This window comes from Chrysochloris asiatica, unplaced genomic scaffold, assembly GCF_000296735.1.
Source record: "Chrysochloris asiatica unplaced genomic scaffold, ChrAsi1.0 scaffold00028, whole genome shotgun sequence".
NCBI classification, from domain to species: Eukaryota; Metazoa; Chordata; class Mammalia; order Afrosoricida; family Chrysochloridae; genus Chrysochloris; species Chrysochloris asiatica.
In genome coordinates, this window is record NW_006408546.1 from 2,679,603 (window position 1) to 2,688,986 (window position 9,384).

Genomic DNA, 9,384 nt, shown 5'->3' on the forward strand with positions numbered 1-9,384 from the left:
AAATACAAAACAATAATGGCAGTCTGATTGACTACTACAAGAACAAGTAAGCTGTTCTCCCTGGGAGCCATCAAGGCAAGTGGTCAGGTCTCCTCAGAGCAAATGCCCTTCCAAGACTAAGACTCAAGGGGAATACACAAGCAGATATGTGGTCTGGCGGGTGACCACATTGGTCACTGATAAGGGAAAGGAGGAAAAAACAGCATTGAAATTGGGATCTAAGTCTGAACACATTCAATAGACCCCTGTGAACCCAAGTGGAGACCTGGATGGCTAGCAGTTACAGCAAGACCGGGATGCCCATCAAACCGTTGTTCTTGCTCATCCACCTGAAGAAGTATCTGTCATAGGCCTCATCCTTGGTACCAGGCAAGTTGGGCATCTTGTTCTTGAAGTCAGAGATGTCTGTGATGAGGAAGTAGCTACCCTGAGGCCCACTGACACCAGGCTGTGTATCATGTGGTCCTGTTTGTGCTGTGTGTCCTATGGAAGCTGCATAAAGTAGCTACTAGGCTGGCCAGAGTGCTGCTGCTCCTGCTCAGAGTTCATGGCTACTGCAGCCTGGGCCTGTGTGGGACAGTAATAGGTAGAATTCCAGACCCAGGACCCAGCTCACCTGCCAACCAGTGGCGCTAAAGGTCTTGCCAGCACTGCCAATGGTCAAGGTTCTGTCCCACATGCCAGGGAGGCTGGAAATGCTGATGTGCTGATTCCCATCAAAGACCAGCCACTGGTAGACCTCGTCACTGATGTACACCATATCATGCTGCTGGCCCAGGCTGGCCACCAGTTCCAGTTCTGCCTTGAGGAAGACCTTTCCCAGGGGGTGGTTGGTTTTGTTGTTGGCTTTGGTGTGAGATGTGAACTTGCTGGCCAGTTCTGTGGGGTCCAGCTGCCAGCTGGTGCTGGAATCTAGTTCTCTGTCTTGGAAGGGGTTCAGCTTCAGGGGCACAAATGTGGGGCACCCCCCTGCCATCAAGGTCAAGGGCTCATAACAGTCAAAAAAGGGGTTCAATGGTGATGATCTCATCTCTTTCATCCACCAGGGCCTGGAAGGCTGTGAACAGGGTACCATAAGCACCAGTATTCAACAACACATTCTTGAGCAGATCCATCTCCTGCCCCAGCAGCTTCCCAAAGAAACCTGCCAGGAGTTTCATCAGCTGTGGATAACCAAATAAATACCTTGGTGGACTGGTTGAGCATGAAGTCCTTAGTGATAGCATGCAGAAATGTTTCCATGGCGAAGTTGGGGGGTACAAATTCAGGGGAACCTGGCCCAGGTTCACGGTCTCATTTTCAGTGGCCAGTTTGGTAAAGTCCACCCTGAGAGAAAGAGAGTTGGCACCAGTTCACCCCTCCACCACAACCTGGCCTTCTGCTTGCTTCCAAGGCTGGGTTAGGAAGGCATCTGTTCAGGGGTTCTTGTCAATCTTGTCCAGTCTTCGGGCCTGCAGCCACTTGGCCATGATGACCCCACCTTGGCTTCTCCACCCAGCATCCTCAGTTATGCTTCACAGCTCCTTCACTCTTGATGTAGCTCCTAAACCATTAATCCCCTTCCTGACTAATCATCGAGAGATAGAAGTCCATAATAGCACATGTATGATATTCTCAGTATTATTTGTGGTACCAGAAATTTCAAGAATATTTTTCCATCAGCAGGGCAATAGGCAAATAAAATGTGACATGCATTTTATATATTTAATGCAGTAGTTAGAAGTAATAAATCAGGCTTTTACTGTGGCTAGATCTTAAAATAGGAGCCCTGGAAACGCAGTGGTATGTATGTACACACACATGCATATGCACATATGTATATTGTTGTTAAGTGCCATCAAGTAAGTTCCTACTTATAGCGACCCTGTATGTGGGTTCTAAGAGCAGCTGGTGGATTTGAATAGCCAAACTTGTGCCAAGCATTTCCAGTACTTATCCTATAGTGCTACACCGGGACTCTAGCTATATGTGTGTGTGTGTGTGTTTTGCTTTATTGAGCTTTATAGATATCTTTATATATATATATATATATATATAAATTGAAGTTTCATGGCATTCCTAAGTTAAGTAAGTGAATACATTGGCACCATTGTTCCAATGTGCTTAATCATGTCTCTGTGCCACATTTTGGTCATTCTTATATTTCAAACCTTTTCACAATGCATTCGTTCTTTCTGTGCTTACTTTGTGTCTATGTGTCACAGTTTGGTAATGCTCACGATATCTTTCAAGCTTTTCCGTAATGCTGTTACACACTGACTAGGCTGTCGAACCAAACCCAGTGCCATGAAGTTGATTCTGACTCGTAGTTGATTCAAACCTGTATTATAGGGTCTCCAAGGCTATAAATCTTTATAGGAGCAGAAAGCCCCATCCTTCTCCTGATGAACAGCTAGCTGGTGGGTTGGAATTGTCGACCTTATGGTTAGCCATCTAGTGCTTATTCTACAACACTGCCAGAACTCCTTTACAAGACTACAGCATAGTATAAACACGACTTTCATTTTCACTGGGAAATAACAAATGCATGCGACTCCCTTTATTGGCACATGTATGCACTTTGTTGTGGTAGTCTGCAACCAAACCTGCAGTATCTCCTAGGTGTGCTTCTGTGTGTATATTATAAATATATTACCAGTCAAAGTCATATTGTACAGCTGTTGTTGTTGTTGTTAAGTGCCATAGAGTTGGTTGGACTCATAGAGACCTTGTATAGAGTTTCCAAAGACTGGCTAGCGAGTTTGAACCACCGACCTTGTAGTTTAACCAACCTTTTGCCCTAGTGCTTATCTTACAGCACCACAGCAAAACTGATAGACTGAATAATGGCCCAGCAAAATGTCCACGTTCTACGCTGCCCTGTCCTAAAAACAACATGGGATTCCAAGGCTGTAGTACATCAGCCACTCCTCAGAAACCCTGTACAGGGTCGCAATGAATCGGAACCGACTCCACGGCACATAACAACAACAACAACAAATCTCAGAAGCAGACTGCCACATCTTTCTCCTGCGGAGTGGCTGGTGGGTTAGAAAGGCTGACGTCTGGTGAGCAGCGGAGCTCTCAACCACTATACGTACTGCCAGGACTCCTAATAATAGATTCCTTTTTATTTTAATTGAATACTTCATTATTTAATTTATTAAAAGTTTATCAAGCAGCTACTGTTACTGATTTTGTGGGAGAGACATAAATGGCCATATTTTTTTAAAAACAAGGAATGTCTAATAAGAGGAATTTATTTTAAAGAATAGATTATAAGTGTTTACCACATAATTTCAATAGCTATCAGTTTATCTTTATACATATTAATATGTATTGTTGTTGTTAGGTGCCATCCAGTCGGTACTGACTCATAGCAACCTTATGCACAGCAGAACGAAACGCTGACCAATCCTGGGCCAGCCTCACCATTGTTGCCATGCTTGAGTCCATCAATGCTGCCACTTGGCCAGTCCATCTTGCTGAGGGTCTTCCTCTTTTTCTCTGACCCCCCACCTTTTCAAACATGATATCTTTCTCCAGCGACTGCTCCATCCTGACAATATGTCCAAAGTATGGCCATCCTGGTCTCCAAGGAGCACTCTGGCTGCACTTCTTCCAACACAGATCTGTTGGTTCTTTTGGAAGCCCATGGTACTTTCAATATTCTCCTCTAACACCATAACTCAAAAACATCAATTCTTCTCCGGACCTTCCTTATTCACTTTCCAGCTTTTGCATCCATATGAGGTATTATTAATATGTATAAGTATATGTATATATTTAGGTATTTAGTTTATATGCATATATTTTGATGTGTATGAAATAGCTCATACAGACAATAAAGTATAACATAGGGGGGAAAAAAGTGCCCATGTTCTAATCTCAGAAGGCTGCAAATGCTACCAGATGGGGCAAAAGGGACCCCTCAGATGCAGTGAAGTCAAGGATCTAAGATAAGAAGAGCACGCCCCACCATCAGTAGGACCTGAGGCAAACACAAGGGGTCCCATGAGAGAGGCAGGAAATCAACTAGGAGAAGTGAAGGTGGAAGCTGGAGGTTGTAGTATGCAAGGAATGCAGGCAGCCTCTTGAAACCAGCAAAAGCAAGGAAATTGATTCTCCTCCCAGAGCCTGCAGCAAGAATCAGCCCTGTGACATCTTGCCTTGAGCCTAACAAGGCTGATTTTGAACTTCTGACCATAGCGTTTTCATCTACTAATTTTCAGAAGTAGATTGCATGGCCTTTCTTTTTATTCTGTCCTAATATAGAAGTTGCACAGAAACCTGTCCACCTTGGATGACCCTGATGGTATTTGAAATGCCAGTGGCATTTCTTCCAGAATCAGAACAACTGCAAACCATCACAGTACCGCAAACAGATGGATGAGGGGTGGTTAAAGTCTGTAGTTCTTTAAAATTTAGGTCATTATCTTTGTCGGGCTCCCTGAAAAATATGCCCTGAGGCAAAGGTTTTGGGGCAAATGTGTATTTGAGAGGTGATCCCAAAAAGCTGAGTGGGAAAATGAAATAGGGAAAGGACAAAAAGGGTAACTTAGTTAGCAAGGAACGTCTGAGGGCAGCTGTAACTTAACTCTGCTGCACTGTCTGTGGGACACTGTGTAGGGCACACTGCCAAGTGGGTTCACCAACAGGTGAGGTATAGGGTTCTAAGGGGAAAACCAGTGTGTACAGGAAGAGTCCTCCAAAGCCACATGTGACCTGGTAGGTGGAGAACTAATAATTTCTTCAAGTAGTGTGGAATGGATTTAAATGCATTAACAATCAGACATGAAACAAACTATTTTTTTATTTTATTTTATTTAAAATGCCACCAAAAGAGGGTTGACCTCAGCTTGGATTTTTCAACTTCTCTTTTCTCTCCCATGTACCTCCCAATTTGTTACAGTCTGGGATTTTCATGGCTGGTTCATTTAGCAGATTATGTCTGCTTGAGTCTTTCATGGTGGGTTTATCAGAAATCCCAACCACTCACTTTTCAAAATCCACAGATGATTACGGGTAGATTTTCAGTGACTTGGGGATTGTTGTTGTTAAGTGCCATTGAGTCTCAAAATATTATTTGTGTGCTTACTTATTAGCGGGAGTCCTGGTGTGGCGCTGCAGGTTAATGCACTGGACTGCAAGGTTGATTTGAGCCTCAAGGTCAGCAGTTCAAGCTCACCAGCCGCTCCTAGGAAACCTTATTCAGAGTTGTTATGGGTCGGAATCAACTTGACAGCATTTGACAACAATAACATTAGCAAGAAACCATGGTAGTACAGTGGTTCAGTGTTTGTAACAGAAAGGTAAGCAATTCAAATTCAACCAGCAGCTCTTCAGAGAAAAGGCCTGGCCATCTGTCCCCACTGAGATTACCCACTCCCATTGACTTGGCTCAGAATCACTCTTGTTGCTATGTTATGTTGAATTGGTTCTAACACATAGCAACCCTGTATAGGGTTTCAAGGTTGTACATCTTTACAGGAGCAGAAGGCCTCATCTTACTCCTGTAGAGTGGCTGGTGGGTTTTGAACTGCCAACCTTGCAGTTGGCAGTTCAAAACAACTAAACCCTGTCTACTCAGTTCTACTCTGTCATATAGAGTCACTACGAGCCAAAATCACCTCAAAGGCACCTAAAACACTTATTAGCAAAGAAAATTGATTTCTTAGAGTTGTTTTCTTTTGTTGTTGTTTGTTAATCAAACAAACATGATTCACAATGCAAAATTTTCAGAGAGTGGGATGTTAAATTCATCTAGTGAGATTTCATTGTAAAGTAAAACCACTAGAGCTTTCACTTCATTGGAAGAATGAATGACTGTCACCGGGTTAAATTCCATAAAAAAGTCAAAACCAGTAACATCTGCTCAGATTTCAGGTGAGGGAGTGTGGGTGCTGGAAGGCAAATTTATCATCATGATTTTAAAAAGCACTCAGTAGTGAAGGAAAAGAAATGCAAAATAGCACATTGTAATCTACATCATAGGTACACTCATCAATGAATTATTAAAATTTAAGGACTAGAACAGGAGGGTCACATAGGGAAACAAATATTATTTTGCCAATACAATCCATTTTCTCTTTAAAAACAGAAGAAGAAAAGAGATCAACAATATCCTTATAATCATGTCTCAGCCCAGTGTGAAGTGTTCACGTGCTTTTAAGTTAACCTTGGCACTTCGCCCAGGCTCAGACCACGTTGCTGAGGAATTTTCCAGAAATTTCTACCAGCTCATTTAAAAAATGTATTTTTTTTAAAATTATGATTTAGGTGAAAGTTTACAAAGCAAATTAGTTTTCCATGCAACAATTTATACACAGATTGTTACAATACATTGGTTGCAACCCCCTGTTTCAGCATTCTCCCGGTTTATGCCTTGGGCTCCCCATTTCTGCTCACCCAATCTTCTGTCCCCTCCTGCTTTCTTAACTTTGCTTTGGAGCAAACGTTGCCCTTTTGGTGGCTCATGTTCCTCTTGGTGTTACTGCTCTCTTTAGAGTCCTGTCTTTTATTTGTATGTAAGATGATCTCTAGGAGGGGCTTTCGTCTAAGTTAGAAGGATACCTAACTGACTTAGTCCTCGGGGGTTCCATCAGCCTCTATCCAAGCAGTAAGTATAGTCTGTTTTTGTGAATAGGAATTTTGTTCTACCTTGCTTTCCAAGGTCCTACCAAGGATCTTCTATTATGAGCTTGATGGGAGCTCTCAATAGTGGTAACCAGGCACCATCCAATTCTTTTGGACTCAGGTGAGTGAAGTCTGTGGTCTATACATTCTGCTAGTCCTTTGGACTAAGTATTTCCTTCAGTCTTTGGTTTTCTTCACTGTTTTTTGCTCCAGATAGAAAGAGACCAGTTGTAGATGGCCACTGCAAACTTTTAGATCTCAGTTGCTTCTCACCAAAGTAGGATGCAGAACACTGCCTTTAGGGACAATGTTATGCCAATTGATATAAATGTCCCCCAAGACTATGTGGTCCCTAGCTCTTAAGCCCAGTAACTCAGTCTCAAATCTTTGGTTAAGGCCAAGAAGTTCTCATGACTGTGCCTCTTGTGAAGTGGAAGTGGTGGGGAAAAAATGCATGAAAAGAGAATGGAATTGTCCCACACACTTTTGGAAGCGCTATAGTATATGTATATATTGGTAGCATGTGCAATTATATATGTAGGACTTGCCATTGCCAGCCCTATATATGCACATGATGTACTTAGCAACCCAATGAAGTGTCCTTTAAGCAGGATTATTGTGGTGATGATTGCACATTTGTGTACATTTAGTAAAGAGTATCAGACTGAATTTTATGAAATGCAAATTCTAGAACAAATCCTCTGGTTAAAGGTAGAGAGGAACTGTTGTGAATTGTGCCCTGCCACTATATTTCTCTATCTAACATGTAAGGAAATGATAAGAAAATTTCTGGTTCCTGTAGACTATCAAAACTCACTGGTGCTGGTGATGCCAGGGGGTTTCTTGGGAGGGTTTTAGCACCCTCCAACCTCCCCCACCCACACACACACAGTTGCTATAATGAAAAACAAAACACATTTGTCATGGAACTAATTCCAACTCCCTGTGACCCCTTGTGTGTCAGAGCAGGACTCTGTTCCATAGGCTTTTCAATGGCTGATTTTGTCTGTACTCGATTGCCAGACCTTGTTTCTGAGATGCCTCTATGTTGTCTTGAACCTCCAACCTTTCAGTTAGCAGCCGAGTTAAGCATTTGTACCACCTAGAGTTTCAGAAGCAGTCCAGTTGCCTTTAGAAAAAAGATGTTCTTTTCTGTGGAGAATACTGGCCCATCTGACAGAACTAAGGCTGGTCCACTGCCACCTTTCACGGAGTCTTGATTTCATTTGGAAAGATTCCCAACATCCTTTCCAACCTTTGCTTGGGGAACAAATATTTGCACATGGCCACTGCCTAGCACCGCAGAGTGGGGGCAAGATCGTTGTATTCGATGTATCATTCAGAAGATTGGGTAACTCTCTGACCCATTAGAGTTAGAAATGGAGCCCAGCCACGGTAGCAGCTCTTCTTCCTGTTGTGGAAAACCATTATGGATTGTTTTTTTAGGGTGGGTTTAATGCCCCCTCCCAGACTGAGATAGCACAGCTGACCAAGTATCATTTCTTAAAGTTGGAGTGAGATGCATGAACCAGAGAGGCCGCACATTTCCAGAAGGAGACAGATGGTGGGGCTTGGGTTAGAACCTCTGCTCCCCGGTTTACTCCATTGCCTCTTGAGATGCAGGATGGATTGGTGCTGTTCAGGAGGATGGCCAGAGTCTGCCTCACGCAAGCCAACACCACCATCAGCTTGGCCTCTCCATAGTCACCCAGAGCTACTGAAGGTAGGGAAGCTGCCAAGGGTTGAGAACTGGACCCTCATGCTTCAGTTGAACAGATTTTACCCTAATTAGGCCTATTTCAGGAATGCCTTTTTGTCTCCACCTTTGCTTCCTTGGTTTGTCTCCCTTCAAATAAATTTTTCTATTTTTAACTATTTTTATGAAAGAGCCATAGGCCCTCTGCGGGTAGCTATAAAGGGAGTGAGGAAAGAAGGATTTGTTTTCCCATGGGTGTCAAACAAGACATGGAGAATGCTCTCTCCCTGCCCTCCTCCACATCTCAGTCTGGTCCCATCCTTGCATTGTCCCTCCTGTCACAGCCAGGAGAGCCCACCTGACCTGTGCCTGCTGCTGGGGGCTTGTAAGAACCTCAGCAGGTGTTCACTGTTTTCAAGACAACATCAATTGGTACTCCAGCTCTGTGATTGAGATCCAGCCCCAGGAACTCATGTCTCCCTGCTTGCTGCTGTTGTTGTTAAGTGCCATCAGGTCAGTTCCGACCCATAGCGACCCTGTATAGGGTTTCTGAAAAGCAGCTGGTGAGCTTGAACCACCGACCTTGCAATTCAAGCTGACTTGGCAGTGCAGTGCGTTAACCCCCAATGCCACACCAGGACTCCTTCACTGCCTGCTGGGGGGTAATTAATTCAACTACGGCTACTCTGACAGGGCTCCTTGGGAGACCAGGAGATTCCCTGTTTTTGGAGACATACAGGGGACTTCAAAGGATTTGTGGAAAAATGGGATTGTAAAATAGTGGTGCCTTTCCATGAACTTTTTGAAATCTTCTTGGGCCCTTCTGTGTCAGTCTCTGAGCTACGAATCATTTTCCTTGAAATGGCTGGCACAGGAAGGGAGACCTTTTCGGAGAATGGAGTGCTGTTTCAGAGTCTGGTAACTAATGGAATCATAATCTTGCAGTGTGTTCTTGCATCCCTTTCAGTCTGACACAATGGATTTGGCAGCTGTTGCTGCTGTGGGGTAATGCACTGGACCACAAGGTTGGTTTGAATAGTAAGGTGGGAGGTTCAAGCTCACCAGCCTCTCCT

General features: G+C 43.7%; 1 pseudogene; it reads right to left on the reverse strand.

The window, feature by feature from the left end:
- Positions 1-280: 280 nt before the first annotated feature.
- On the reverse strand, positions 281-1,469 carry LOC102832709 (annotated as a pseudogene).
- Positions 1,470-9,384: the final 7,915 nt, after the last annotated feature.